This window comes from Nerophis lumbriciformis, linkage group LG37 (assembly GCF_033978685.3).
Source record: "Nerophis lumbriciformis linkage group LG37, RoL_Nlum_v2.1, whole genome shotgun sequence".
NCBI classification, from domain to species: domain Eukaryota; kingdom Metazoa; phylum Chordata; class Actinopteri; order Syngnathiformes; family Syngnathidae; genus Nerophis; species Nerophis lumbriciformis.
Genome location: NC_084584.2, coordinates 2,852,501 through 2,867,290, shown reverse-complemented (window position 1 = coordinate 2,867,290; position 14,790 = coordinate 2,852,501). Strand labels below are relative to the sequence as shown.

General features: G+C 46.7%; 1 long non-coding RNA gene across 1 annotated transcript in view; it reads right to left on the bottom strand.

The window, feature by feature from the left end:
* Window positions 1–12,229: 12,229 nt before the first annotated feature.
* The window catches only part of LOC140677595 (uncharacterized), a 5,633-nt gene continuing 3,072 nt past the window's right edge, over window positions 12,230–14,790 (bottom strand). The window contains exons 2-3 of the long non-coding RNA XR_012049366.1: window positions 13,017–13,094; window positions 12,230–12,911 (exon numbers count right to left, since the gene is read on the bottom strand). This is a non-coding gene — a long non-coding RNA (uncharacterized lncRNA). The remainder of the gene's footprint in view (window positions 12,912–13,016; window positions 13,095–14,790) is intronic.

The window sequence follows — 14,790 nt, the reverse complement described above, 5'->3', positions numbered from 1 at the left end:
AGATCATTATTCATGCGCTTGTTACGCCTTGTCTTGATTACTGTAACCTATTATTTTCATGTTTCCCTATGTCTAGCATTAAAAGATTACAGTTGGTACAAAATGCGGCTGCTAGACTTTTGACAAGAACAAGAAAGTTTGATCATATTACGCCTATACTGTATATACCTTTATATACATATATATATATACCTATACTGGCTCACCTGCACTGGCTTCCTGTGCACTTAAGATGTGACTTTAAGGTTTTACTACTTACGTATAAAATACTACACGGTCTAGCTCCGTCCTATCTTGCTGATTGCATTGTACCATATGTTCCGGCAAGAAATCTGCCTTCAAAGAACTCTGGCTTATTAGTGATTCCCAGAGCCCAAAAAAAGTCTGCGGGCTATAGAGCGTTTTCTATTGGGGCTCCAGTACTATGGAATGCCCTCCCGGTAACAGTTAGAGATGCTACCTCAGTAGAAGCATTTAAGTCCCATCTTAAAACTCATTTGTATACTCTAGCCTTTAAATAGACCCCCTTTTAGACCAGTTGATCTGCCGTTTCTTTTCTGCTCGGTGGCCACTGACAAAGCGCTGGTTGTCCAAAGTCGGGACCCGGAGTGGACCGCTCGCCTGTGTATTGGTTGGGAACATCTCTGCGCTGCTGACCCGTCTCCGCTCGAAATGGTCTCCGGCTGGCCCCACTATGGACTGGACTCTCACTATTATGATGGATCCACTATGGACTAGACTCTCACTATTATGCTAGATCCACTATGGACTGGACTCTCACTATTATGTTAGATCCACTATGGACTGGACTCTCACACTATAATGTTAGATCCACTATGGACTGGACTCTTACTATTATGTTAGATCCACTATGGACTGGACTCTCACACTATTATATTAGATCCACTATGGACTGGACTCTCACTATTATGATGGATCCACTATGGACTGGACTCTCACTATTATGCTAGATCCACTATGGACTGGACTCTCACTATTATGTTAGATCCACTATGGACTGGACTCTCACACTATTATGTAAGATACACTATGGACTGGACTCTCACACTATTATGTTAGATCCACTATGGACTGGACTCTCACACTATTATATTAGATCCACTATGGACTGGACTCTCACTATTATGTTAGATCCACTATGGACTGGACTCTCACACTATTATGTTAGATCCACTATGGACTGTACTCTCACTATTATGTTAGATCCACTATGGACTGGACTCTCACTATTATGTTAGATCCACTATGGACTGGACTCTCACTATTATGTTAGAGCCACTATGGACTGGACTCTCACTATTATGTTAGATCCACTATGGACTGTACTCTCACTATTATGATAGATCCACTATGGACTGGACTCTCACTATTATGTTAGATCCACTATGGACTGGACTCTCACTATTATGTTGGATCCACTATGGACTGGACTCTCACACTATTATGTTAGATCCACTATGGACTGGACTCTCACTATTATGTTAGATCCACTATGGTCTGGACTCTTACTATTATGTTAGATCCACTATGGACTGGACTCTCACACTATTATGTTAGATCCACTACGGACTGGACTCTCACTATTATGTTAGATCCACTATGGACTGGACTCTCACTATTATGTTAGATCCACTATAGACTGGACTCTCACTATTATGTTAGATCCACTATGGACTGGACTCTCACACTATTATGTTAGATCCACTATGGACTGGACTCTCACACTATTATGTTAGATCCACTATGGACTGGACTCTCACACTATTATGTTAGATCCACTATGGACTGGACTCTCACACTATTATGTTAGATCCACTATGGACTGGACTCTCACTATCATGTTAGATCCACTATGGACTAGACTCTCACTATTATGTTAGATCCACTATGGACTGGACTCTCACTATTATGTTAGATCCACTATGGACTGGACTCTCACTATTATGTTAGATCCACTATGGACTGGACTCTCAAACTATAATGTTAGATCCACTATGGACTGGACTCTTACTATTATGTTAGATCCACTATGGACTGGACTCTCACACTATTATGTTAGATCCACTACGGACTGGACTCTCACTATTATGTTGGATCCACTATGGATTGGACTCTCACTATTATGTTAGATCCACTATGGACTGGACTCTCACACTATTATGTTAGATCCACTATGGACTGGACTCTCACACTATTATGTTAGATCCACTATGGACAGGACTCTCACTATTATGTTAGATCCACTATGGACTGGACTCTCACACTATTATGTTAGATCCACTATGGACTGGACTCTCACTATTATGTTAGATCCACTATGGACTGGACTCTCACACTATAATGTTAGATCCACTATGGACTGGACTCTTACTATTATGTTAAATCCACTATGGACTGGACTCTCACACTATTATGTTAGATCCACTACGGACTGGACTCTCACTATTATGTTAGATCCACTATGGACTGGACTCTCACTATCATGTTAGATCCACTATGGACTAGACTCTCACTATTATGTTAGATCCACTATGGACTGGACTCTCACTATTATGTTAGATCCACTATGGACTGGACTCTCACTATTATGTTAGATCCACTATGGACTGGACTCTCAAACTATAATGTTAGATCCACTATGGACTGGACTCTTACTATTATGTTAGATCCACTATGGACTGGACTCTCACACTATTATGTTAGATCCACTACGGACTGGACTCTCACTATTATGTTGGATCCACTATGGATTGGACTCTCACTATTATGTTAGATCCACTATGGACTGGACTCTCACACTATTATGTTAGATCCACTATGGACTGGACTCTCACACTATTATGTTAGATCCACTATGGACAGGACTCTCACTATTATGTTAGATCCACTATGGACTGGACTCTCACACTATTATGTTAGATCCACTATGGACTGGACTCTCACTATTATGTTAGATCCACTATGGACTGGACTCTCACACTATAATGTTAGATCCACTATGGACTGGACTCTTACTATTATGTTAAATCCACTATGGACTGGACTCTCACACTATTATGTTAGATCCACTACGGACTGGACTCTCACTATTATGTTAGATCCACTATGGACTGGACTCTCACTATTATGCTAGATCCACTATGGACTGGACTCTCACTATTATGTTAGATCCACTATGGACTGGACTCTCACACTATTATGTAAGATACACTATGGACTGGACTATCACACTATTATGTTAGATCCACTATGGACTGGACTCTCACACTATTATGTTAGATCCACTATGGACTGGACTCTCACTATTATGCTAGATCCACTATGGACTGGACTCTCACTATTATGTTAGATCCACTATGGACTGGACTCTCACACTATTATGTAAGATACACTATGGACTGGACTCTCACACTATTAACTAGATCCATTATGGACTCGATTCTCACACTATTAACAAGATCCACTATGGACTGGACTCTCACACTATTATGTTGGATCCACTATGGACTGGACTCTCACACTATTATGTTAGATCCACTATGGACTGGACTCTCAAACTATTAACTAGATCCATTATGGACTGGATTCTCACACTATTAACAAGATCCACTATGGACTGGACTCTCACACTATTATGTTAGATCCACTACGGACTGGACTCTCACTATTATGTTAGATCCACTATGGACTGGACTCTCACTATTATGTTAGATCCACTATGGACTGGACTCTCACACTATTATGTAAGATACACTATGGACTGGACTCTCACACTATTATGTTAGATCCACTATGGACTGGACTCTCACACTATTATATTAGATCCACTATGGACTGGACTCTCACTATTATGTTAGATCCACTATGGACTGGACTGTCACACTATTATGTTAGATCCACTATGGACAGGACTCTCACTATTATGTTAGATCCACTATGGACTAGACTCTCACTATTATGTTAGATCCACTATGGACTGGACTCTCACTATTATGCTAGATCCACTATGGACTGGACTCTCACTATAATGTTAAATCCACTATGGACTGGACTCTCACACTATTATGTAAGATACACTATGGACTGGACTCTCACACTATTATGTTAGATCCACTATGGACTGGACTCTCACACTATTATATTAGATCCACTATGGACTGGACTCTCACTATTATGTTAGATCCACTATAGACTGGACTCTCACTATTCTGTTAGATCCACTATGGACTGGACTCTTACTATTATGTTAGATCCACTATGGACTGGACACTCACACTATTATGTTAGATCCACTACGGACTGGACTCTCACTATTATGTTAGATCCACTATGGACTGGACTCTCACTATTATGTTAGATCCACTATAGACTGGACTCTCACTATTATGTTAGATCCACTATGGACTGGACTCTCACACTATTATGTTAGATCCACTATGGACTGGACTCTCACACTATTATGTTAGATCCACTATGGACTGGACTCTCACTATTATGTTAGATCCACTATGGACTGGACTCTCACACTATTATGTTAGATCCACTATGGACTGGACTCTCACACTATTATGTTAGATCCACTATGGACTGCACTCTCACAGTATTATGTTAGATCCACTATGGACTGGACTCTTACACTATTATGTTAGATCCACTATGGACTGGACTCTCACAGTATTATGTTAGATCCAGTGCACCGGTTGCCCAAGGGGGGGGGGGCACAAGGTTTCTCATTGTGTCATTGGGTTGAGATTTTCCTTGCCCTGATGTGGAATCCGAGCCGAGGATGTCGTTGTGGCTTGTGCAGCCCTTTGAGACACTTGTGATTTAGGGCTTGTGACAGTCTCTGTCTTAGGGTTCTTCTCAGGACCGACAAACGGTGCCCAGGCGTGTTGCCAAGTATACAATGTTTTATTTTCAAAGTCCAAAAGTCTTTCTCCTTCTCTCTCCCTCTCTTCTCTTTTTCAGCCCTAACCCTAACCCTAACCCTTCCTGCGGTCACCAACGCTGCTCATAAAGAGACAGGTGATTAGATAACTCGTTCCTGCTGAGATATCCACTCACCTGGCATCTGCTTCGCAGCCGCCTCCTGCATATGCCCTGCCCGCAGGTGGCGCGTGGACCACGCCCCCTCCACAGGTCAGCTTTAGGGGCATGTAGAGTTGGGTGTCATCAGCATAACAATGAAAGCTAACACCGTATTTGCGTATGATGTCGCCTAGCGGCAGCATGTAAATACTAAAGAGTGCAGGGCCAAGAACCGAACCCTGAGGAACTCCGCACGTTACCTTAACATAGTCCGAGGTCACATTATTATGGGAGACGCACTGCATCCTGTCAGTAAGATAAGAGTTAAACCACGACAAGGCTAAGTCTGACATACCAATACGTGTTTTGATACGCTCTAATAAAATATTATGATCGACGGTATCGAAAGCAGCGCTAAGATCAAGAAGCAGCAACATAGATGACGCATCAGAATCCATCGTTAGCAGTAGATCATTAGTCATTTTTGCGAGGGCTGTCTCCGTAGAGTGATTTGCCCTGAAACCGGATTGAAAAGGTTCACAGAGATTGTTAGACGCTAAGTGTTCATTTAGCTGCTGTGCAACAATTTTTTCGAGGATTTTCGAGATAAACGGAAGGTGGGACACGGGCCGGTAGTTTACCATGAGGTCAGGGTCGAGGTTAGGTCTTTTGAGTAGAGGATGAATAACCGCTTTTTTGAATGCTAGTGGAACAGTGCCAGAGGAAAGTGATAAGTTTATAATATTTAGCACTGATGGACCTAATAATACAAAAGGCTCCTTGATAAGTTTCCCAGGAAATGAGTCAAGTAAACATGTTTTTTTTTTTGTCCAATTTACACATATTAACAATTCCTCCAATGTTATTTCATCAAAGAGAGAGAAACTATTTTGGAGGGCAGTATCCGTCGTAGATACAGTCGTATCTGTGTTAATACAACCCAGTTGTAGCTGCGATGCATTGTCTTTAATCTCCTTTCTAATGAGTTCAATTTTCCTATTAAAGAAATTCATAAAGTCATCTGCCGAGTGGGTGGAGCTACTGGGAGGAGTCCCTTGTTGGGTTAGCGATGCTACTGTACTAAACACAAATTTAGGATGATCTTTGTTGAGGTGGATGAGATTTGATTAATATTTAGCTTTAGCTAAGGTAAACATGTGTTTATAAGTTATTAAACTATTGTCACGTGGGGTTCGCAGCTAGCTGCGGGGTTGTTCTTCCAATGCAAAATAGACGGCTCCGGACAACAGCGTGAAGGTAGGCTAGGATTTATTAATATAAATCACGCACTACCGCGAACATAAACAATACAACAACAACTACAACAAAAAAAGAGGCAAGCGTGCCTAAAACGCAAGTGAGGCTAATCTTAAACAGAAGCTATGGCATGGACATGGAAACTTACTTGGACAGAGCAAGACATGAACCGGTGTGACATCAAAACAACGCAGGCAGAACGAGTGATGAACAAAGGTAGGCTTAAATAACAGTGACATGATTGGTGACAGGTGTGTGTGAGTCCGAACGTGAAACAGGTGCGTGACGTGACAGGTGAAACTAATGGTTGCTATGGTGACAAAACAAAACAAAAGTGCACAAAAAGTCCAAAATTTAAACCGAACATTACTAAAACAAAACATGATCACACAGACATGACAGAATCCCCCCCTTACGGACAGATCCCAGATGTCCAAAAACAGAAAATATCAACAAGAGTCATGGGAGGGCGGGAGGGGGACACGTGTCCCCGTATCCACCGGGGCAGAGTTAGGTGGCGGCGGCGAGTGGAATGCCGCTGCAGCAGGCGAGGCGGGCGCCCAGGGAATGGCCACATTCGTGGCCGACTGGGAGGTGGGCGCACTTGGCGTGGCGGGCGACCAGGTAGCGGCCATATCCGTGACCGACGAGGAGGGAGGTGCGTCATCGTGGCAGGCGTGGAAGCAGGCAGCGAAGCTCGGCGTGGCGCGTCAGGCGGCGAAGCTCGGCGTGGCGCGTCAGGCGGCGAAGCTCGGCGTGGCGCATCAGGCGGCGAAGCTCGGCGTGGCGCGTCAGGCGGCGAAGCTCGGCGTGGGTCTTGGTCTTGGCATGGCGGGTCTTGGTCTTGGCGTGGCGGGTCTTGGTCTTGGCGTGGCGGGTCTTGGTTTTGGCGTGGCGGGTCTTGGTCTTGGCGTGGCGGGTCTTGGTCTTGGTCAACAGTTTAGTCGCGCGCCATTTGCGTTCCAGCTTTCTACATGATAATTTATGGGCTTTAGTTTCTTCTGTAAACCATGGGGTGCGCCTTTTAGGGGCTCTTTTAAGCTTTAGCGGTGCTATACTATCAATGGTGTCGCGCAGGGCATTGTCAATGTTGTTAGTGAGGTTATCAATAGAGCCGACATAATTTGGGAATGGTGCCATTACTGAAGGCAGTTGGTCAGCAAGAGTCATCGTTGTGGCAGCATTAATGTTGCGGCTGCTATAGTAGTTATTATTATTATTATTAGTTTGTTGACAATGAGTCAGAACTTCGAATTTTATAAGGTAATGATCGGACATTACTTTAGTATACGGGAGTATCGTAACTTTGGAGGTGGTGACACCCCTGACCAGCACTAGATCTATCGTATTACCGTTGCGATGTGTAGGTTCATTTATTATTTGTGTAAGACCACAGCTATCAATTATAGTCTAGAGCGCCATGCACTGAGGGTCCGATGGGGCATTCATATGGATATTAAAGTCCCCCATTATGATTATATTGTCTGCGTGCGTCACTAAATCAGCAACAAACTCTGAGAATTCACTGATGAAGTCCGAGTAGGGCCCTGGGGGGCGGTAGATAACAGCCAGGTGGAGAGGCAGCGGTGTGACAGACCTCATAGTAAGCACCTCAAACGAGTTATATTTATTATTTAGGTTAGGGGTAAGGTTAAAGTTGTTGTTGTATATTAGTGCGACTCCCCCACCCCTTTTAATGGGACGGGCAATATGCGCTCCCGCATAGCCAGGAGGAGACGCCTCACCCAGCGCAAAAAAATCGTCTGGTTTGAGCCAGGTCTCGGCGAGACCAACGACGTCAAGATTATTGTCTCTAATGACCTCATTAACTAATAACGTTTTGGAAGATAATGATCTTATGTTTAAAAAGCCCATATTATAGGTAGTGGGCTGTTTTGAGGAGTTTTTGTTGAAATGATCCGTACTACCAATATTATTAATGTTGCGTTTATTATGCGTAGTGCACTTTAAATAGTTTCGACCATATCTAGGAATTGATATGACGGGAATTTTCCGATTGTTTGCTTGGTGCTGCGATAAACTGAACGCATCATAGTTTGCCACCTCAGTAAAATGCATGTCTACTTCCGACACAGTCCATCCATCCATCCATCTTCTTCCGCTTATCCGAGGTCGGGTCGCGGGGGCAGCAGCCTAAGCAGGGAAGCCCAGACTTCCCTCTCCCCAGCCACTTCGTCCAGCTCCTCCCGGGGGATCCCGAGGCGTTCCCAGGCCAGCCGGGAGACATAGTCTTCCCAACGTGTCCTGGGTCTTCCTCGTGGCCTCCTACCGGTCGGACATGCCCTAAACACCTCCTTAGGGAGGCGCTCGGGTGGCATCCTGACCAGATGCCCGAACCACCTCATCTGGCTCCTCTCGATGTGGAGGAGCAGCGGCTTTACTTTGAGCTCTCCCCGGATGACAGAGCTTCTCACCCTATCTCTAAGGGAGAGCCCCGCCACCCGGCGGAGGAAACTCATTTCGGCCGCTTGTACCCGTGATCTTGTCCTTTCGGTCATAACCCAAAGCTCATGACCATAGGTGAGGATGGGAACGTAGATCGACCGGTAAATTGAGAGCTTTGCCTTCCGGCTCAGCTCCTTCTTCACCACAACGGATCGATACAGCGTCCGCATTACTGAAGACGCCGCACCGATCCGCCTGTCGATCTCACGATCCACTCTTCCCTCACTCGTGAACAAGACTCCGAGGTACTTGAACTCCTCCACTTGGGGCAAGATCTCCTCCCCAACCCGGAGATGGCACTCCACCCTTTTCCGGGCGACACAGTCATCACAGAAAAAACACTATGTGAGTTGTGTATTATTCTAAGAGAATTGCTATGTGTGCAGGGATTATCCAGCCTGGCGCTGGTTAGTTCTATTTTAACTGACCTACCCGGATTAGCTCTTCTTTGAGGATTAGCTTTTCGCTTTGTTGTTAGCCCCGCTCGGCATCCCCGCTTCTGCTTCCGCTCACACCGCTTACGTGTCTTCCGTTGACGGTCCCTGCTGGCACTTGACTCCGCTGTAGTGATGGGATCGGCAGTTCTTTTGACTGTACTGAATCACTGGAATCAGTTCCTTAAATTGAGTCGTTCCAAAAATTTGTTTCGTGCGTAGTACAGTACAGTGCAGACATTCGCGGGAGAAGCAGCAAATAGGGTGAACGCAGTACACCAGGCAGTGAGTGACTGACACAGCGCCACAGTCAGCACAGTTCAGTACGTGGACCTGAATCACTTCTGCAGCAGCAGTTCTGTGGGCAGGTCGGCGAATCAGGAGTCAGTCAGTAACAGCTTCCCCAGCAGCAGATCTCGGTGTGTGTCAGTTCGCGAACGACACAAGCCCTCAGCCCTCAGTGACTGAACGAGAGCCTCAATGTGACGTCCTCCTCCGCGACACAGTCAGTTCTCTGTGTCAGTAGGTTCGCGAGTCCTGATTCTGTTGTTCACTGAGTGATTCATGTCGTTAATCCGCGGCGAACGAATCGTTCGCTCAGTCCCTCCCCCTCACCCCCATGATGAGTAGCTGGCTGCGTCGTTCGCTGACGTCGAGGGTTCAGTGAGTCACAGAATGCGCCAGTTCCACTCATACCGGCATGGTCGCGGCAGAGCTCAACTGAACTGAGAAAGGAACAAATCAGTTCGTGAAAGTGATTCGGTTCAGTACGTTCACTCAAAAGATTCGTTCGTTCGAACGAATCGTTCGCGAACGACACAACATTACTCCGCTGCTTCAAAGGCCGCTGGATGTAGCCAGCGAAGTATTCCCATACTAGCGAGGAGGTCCAAAGTACACGCATATTTCAGTTTTTCCTTGCCCTGATGTGGGCTCTGTACCGCGGATGTCGTTGTGGCTTGTGCAGCCCTTTGAGACACTTGTGATTTAGGGCTATATAAATAAACATTAAAACATTGATAGATGTCTCAATATTGAATGTAGGTGTTTTCTGTGACGATCTGTCACTTCATTTCGGTTTGTTTCCATGTTTTTGTATTTACTTCCTGTCAGTGCTCTTATTTTGTTATACTTCCTGTTTGTTCCGCTGAGCACTGTTTTCTCCTCACCTGCCGTTGATTGGCAGCCTGTCCACACCTGCTGCCAATCAGCATATGTCTCTTTATGTTTTCTCTCGAGCACTCCTCAGTGCTCGACGATAGACTATGCTAGGAACTGTTGTATGCAAGACTGCTACATTTCTCTGTTGTTTTATTATTAAAATCATCTTACCTGCTCATCCTCATCCTGGTTCTTGCATCTTGGGGTCACACAAACGGCAGCCATGCGAGTTCCTCACAGTATCGTCGAGCCAGAAGATTGTGTCCTCGCGAGAACCCCTGTCGGCGATGCACAGCCGACCTTCTGGACCGCACAATTTTTGGAGGACTTAAAAGCCAGGTTTGTGCGGTCCCAGCCCACAGCAGGCTCGGACCTTCCCTCTCCGCCTCGACCGCCGGTTCCGGCTCTCCGACCGGCGAGGCCACCGCCCCCTTCGCTCCTCCCGGCTCGGCCGCCGGTTCCGGCTCTCCGACCGGCTAGGCCACCGCCGCCTTTGCTCTTCCCGGCTCGGCCGCCGGTTCCGGATCTCCGACCGGCGCGGCCACTGCCGCCATCTTCCCCGTCGCCTGCTGTGCATCCTGTCCCGGCTCCACGGCAATCGCCTGTGCCAGCGCGTCGACCACCGGTTCCCACACCGCGTCGCACGCCAGTCGCAGCCCCGCGTCTTACGCCGGTCGCGGCGCCACGACGACCAACACCGGCTGAGTGCCCAGCACCCGTTCCTGCTCCAAGGCATCTTCCAGCAGCTGCACCACGGCTGCTATCCCTTCCAGCACCCGCTCATCCTGCCAGTCAGGCGAAGGCTCCAGTGGAGCCCACCGTGATGTCCTTCCTGGCCTCCTGCTGGGACTCGGCGAGGGACGTATCTTTATCCCTCCTCCTGGCCCCCTTCCGCCCGTCCCTGGTTTTCGCACCGGGGGACATAAAAGACCCAGAACTCCTTCTCCCAGTGGTGGACGGCGTCTGGCATCCGCCTAGTGGAGGGGGGGCTACTACCAGCAGCAGTGCAGCCAAGCACACGCCGCTGTCATCCCCGCCATCGTCTCCTCCCACGGAGACATCATCGTCTCTTTCCACGGCGCCGCCACCTTCATCTTCTCTGGCGCGCCTTCGCACTTCGCGGACATCTTCCGCGTCACCGGTGGGACTCCGCACGACACCGCCATCTTCCTGGTCGGCAGCGGATCCACCCACGACCACATCTCCGGCGGGCTTTCGCATGGCGCCGCCATCTTCAGTGTCATCATTGTCGACGACATCATCTCTTGCGCGCCTTCGCACGGCGCGGAGGTCTTCCGCGTCACCGGCGGGACTCTGCACGGTGCCGCCATCTTCATCGTCGGCAGAGGATCCACCGACGACGCTGTCATCCTCGTCGCCGCCAGCTGCGCGACCTCCTCCTTGTCGGCCACTAATGTGGCCGCTCCGTGGTCGTCCACCTCGCCAGTGGCAGCGGTGTTCAACGCGTCGCCGCCACCTGACTCTCCCTCGCTGGCTGCGGGGACACTTGGCCTGGCGACCCTCCGCCATGTCCTCCCTCCTCCCTCCCGTAATTTTTGGACTTATTTCCGTTCTTGTTTCCAGGGAACATCTGGAATCTGTTCCTTGAGGGGGGGGTCCTGTGACGATCTGTCACTTCATTTCGGTTTGTTTCCATGTTTTTGTATTTACTTCCTGTCAGTGCTCTTATTTTGTTATACTTCCTGTTTGTTCTTTTTAATATTAAATGTAGATGTTTCAAGGTCACATGTCGATGTTCAAATATCAAATGTTAATGTTTTAATATTAAATGTTGATGTTTTAAAATAAACAGAGATGTTTCAATGTGTAATAGGAAGGAAATAAAAGCAAGATATTGCAAGTTTGATGTTGAGTCCATTTTTATTTATTGATTGATTGAAAATAAAACCTAATAAGGAACAGATGATTATATTTTTTCCAAAGAAGGAAACACAATGACATACTTTTCACCAATAAGCTTCTAACTAAAGTGTGGCTTTATTCCTCCTCTGTCTTTTAATGAACATGTCATAAAAATAACATCCTTTCCAATCCATCAGGGTAGCTATTTAGCACCTTCTTCAATCGGCCACTTCCCCGCCACACCGCCCCCCAGTGGTTAGTAATGTAATGGCAGCAAAAGAAGTAGAACAGGAAGATGATGTCAGAAATAAATGTCAAACTAATATCGCAACAGGCGAGCGCTAGCTGGATGAGGTTGTCAATAGCCATCCACAGCCCATGGGGTGTGCGTCAAACTGACCACTTTAATCACGACTACTTTACCAATGATCTTCACAATAAGTTCATGGTCATCAGATGGGCCTGGGTGATTTAGTTTAACCAGGAGGATAGCGTCTTTATCCAAAGCAACAATCTTGAGATTTTTTCCACCTGACCCGTCGCCTGATTCCTCCGGCCAGTAGCTTGTTTCCTCCGGCCAGGGGTGTGTTTCCTCCGGCCAGGGGTGTGTTTCCTCCGGCCAGGGGTGTGTTTCCTCCGGCCAGGGTTGTGTTACCTCTGGCCAGGGGTAACCGTTGGCTCCTGTTTGAATGGAATGTTGTCAATCATTGAGTGTGTACTGGTGTACTTCATGTATTGCAGTACAGTGTGTACAATTCTGGTCTTGTTGAGTGTTGGATGACCTACCAACAAGCAGAAGCAGAAGGACGAAAATCTTGATCATGGTTGTGTTGGTGGCCTGTGATGACCAAGATGAAGTACTTCCTGTAAGACAGTGAAAAGTATGGGTGTCAAAAAAAATACATTGATTTTTCAAATTAATTCAGAAGTACTTTATTAATCCCCTGGGGATTAATAAAGATGATGTGGTCCTGATGGCTTCATCTAGCCAGGATCTTCAGCTCTCACTGGATCGGTTCGCAGCTGAGTGTGAAGCGACTGGGATGAGAATCAGCACCTCCAAGTCCGAGTCCATGGTTCTCGCCCGGAAAAGGGTGGAGTGCCATCTCCGGGTTGGGGAGGAGATCTTGCCCCAAGTGGAAGAGTTCAAGTACCTCGGAGTCTTGTTCACGAGTGAGGGAAGAGTGGATCGTGAGATCGACAGGCGGATCGGTGCGGCGTCTTCAGTAATGCGGACGCTGTATCGATCCGTTGTGGTGAAGAAGGAGCTGAGCCGGAAGGCAAAGCTCTCAATTTACCGGTCGATCTACGTTCCCATCCTCACCTATGGTCATGAGCTTTGGGTTATGACCGAAAGGACAAGATCACGGGTACAAGCGGCCGAAATGAGTTTCCTCCGCCGGGTGGCGGGGCTCTCCCTTAGAGATAGGGTGAGAAGCTCTGTCATCCGGGGGGAGCTCAAAGTAAAGCCGCTGCTCCTCCACATCGAGAGGAGCCAGATGAGGTGGTTTGGGCATCTAGTCAGGATGCCACCCGAGCGCCTCCCTAGGGAGTTGTTTAGGGCACGTCCGACCGGTAGGAGGCCACGAGGAAGACCCAGGACACGTTGGGAAGACTATGTCTCCCGGCTGGCCTGGGAACGCCTCGGGATCCCCCGGGAGGAGCTGGACGAAGTGGCTGGGGAGAGGGAAGTCTGGGCTTCCCTGCTTAGGCTGCTGCCCCCGCGACCCGACCTCGGATAAGCGGAAGAAGATGGATGGATGGATGGATGGATGGATGGGAAATTGAGTTGTTTTTTTTTTTGTTTTTTTTCTGATTCAGAATGGTGATTCTTATTTGTAACGCTTTTTAAATTGCATTATTTAATCTGTTCTGTGCAGCCATCAAATCATACTGTTGATGTAGATCAGGGGTCCCCAAAATCCGGCCCACAGGAAGCCCCAAGTTAAAAATTTTTTTAAAATGTGTTTATTTTTTTTAGTTATTATTTATTTAAATCTGTCCGTTCTAATCCATTTTCCATTGCTTGTTACTCTCGGTGTCTCAAAGGGTGCGCTCTTTCAGTCAATTAATGCGCGAGGAATATATATATATATATATACATACGTATATATAGTCGAGGCTTCTGTGGTTTATCCTTTATACAGTGCTCAATACCGGGATGGAACGTAATATATGTTAGGTCAGGAAAAAATACAAGAGGCTATATCATCCCTACAAGCCTGTTTCGCAGGTTTCCCTGCTCGTCAGGGGATTTTATACAAATTTATACACATTTTATACACATAAAATTAAAGCAGCGTTTCAGGGTTATAGCCTTACTTTTATCGTTTGTTTTTAAATCAAAATGCGTCTATTCTGTTAGATGTAAAATACAAAACGAAGAATCAACAGAAGAAAGATACCGTTTTTTTCGGACTATAAGTCGCATTTTTTTTCATAGTTTGGCCGGGCTCCAGTGCGATTTATATATGTTTTTTTCCTTCTTTATTATGCATTTTCGGCAGGTGCGATTTATACTCCGGTGCGACTTATACTCCGAAAATTACGGTAATTTTGC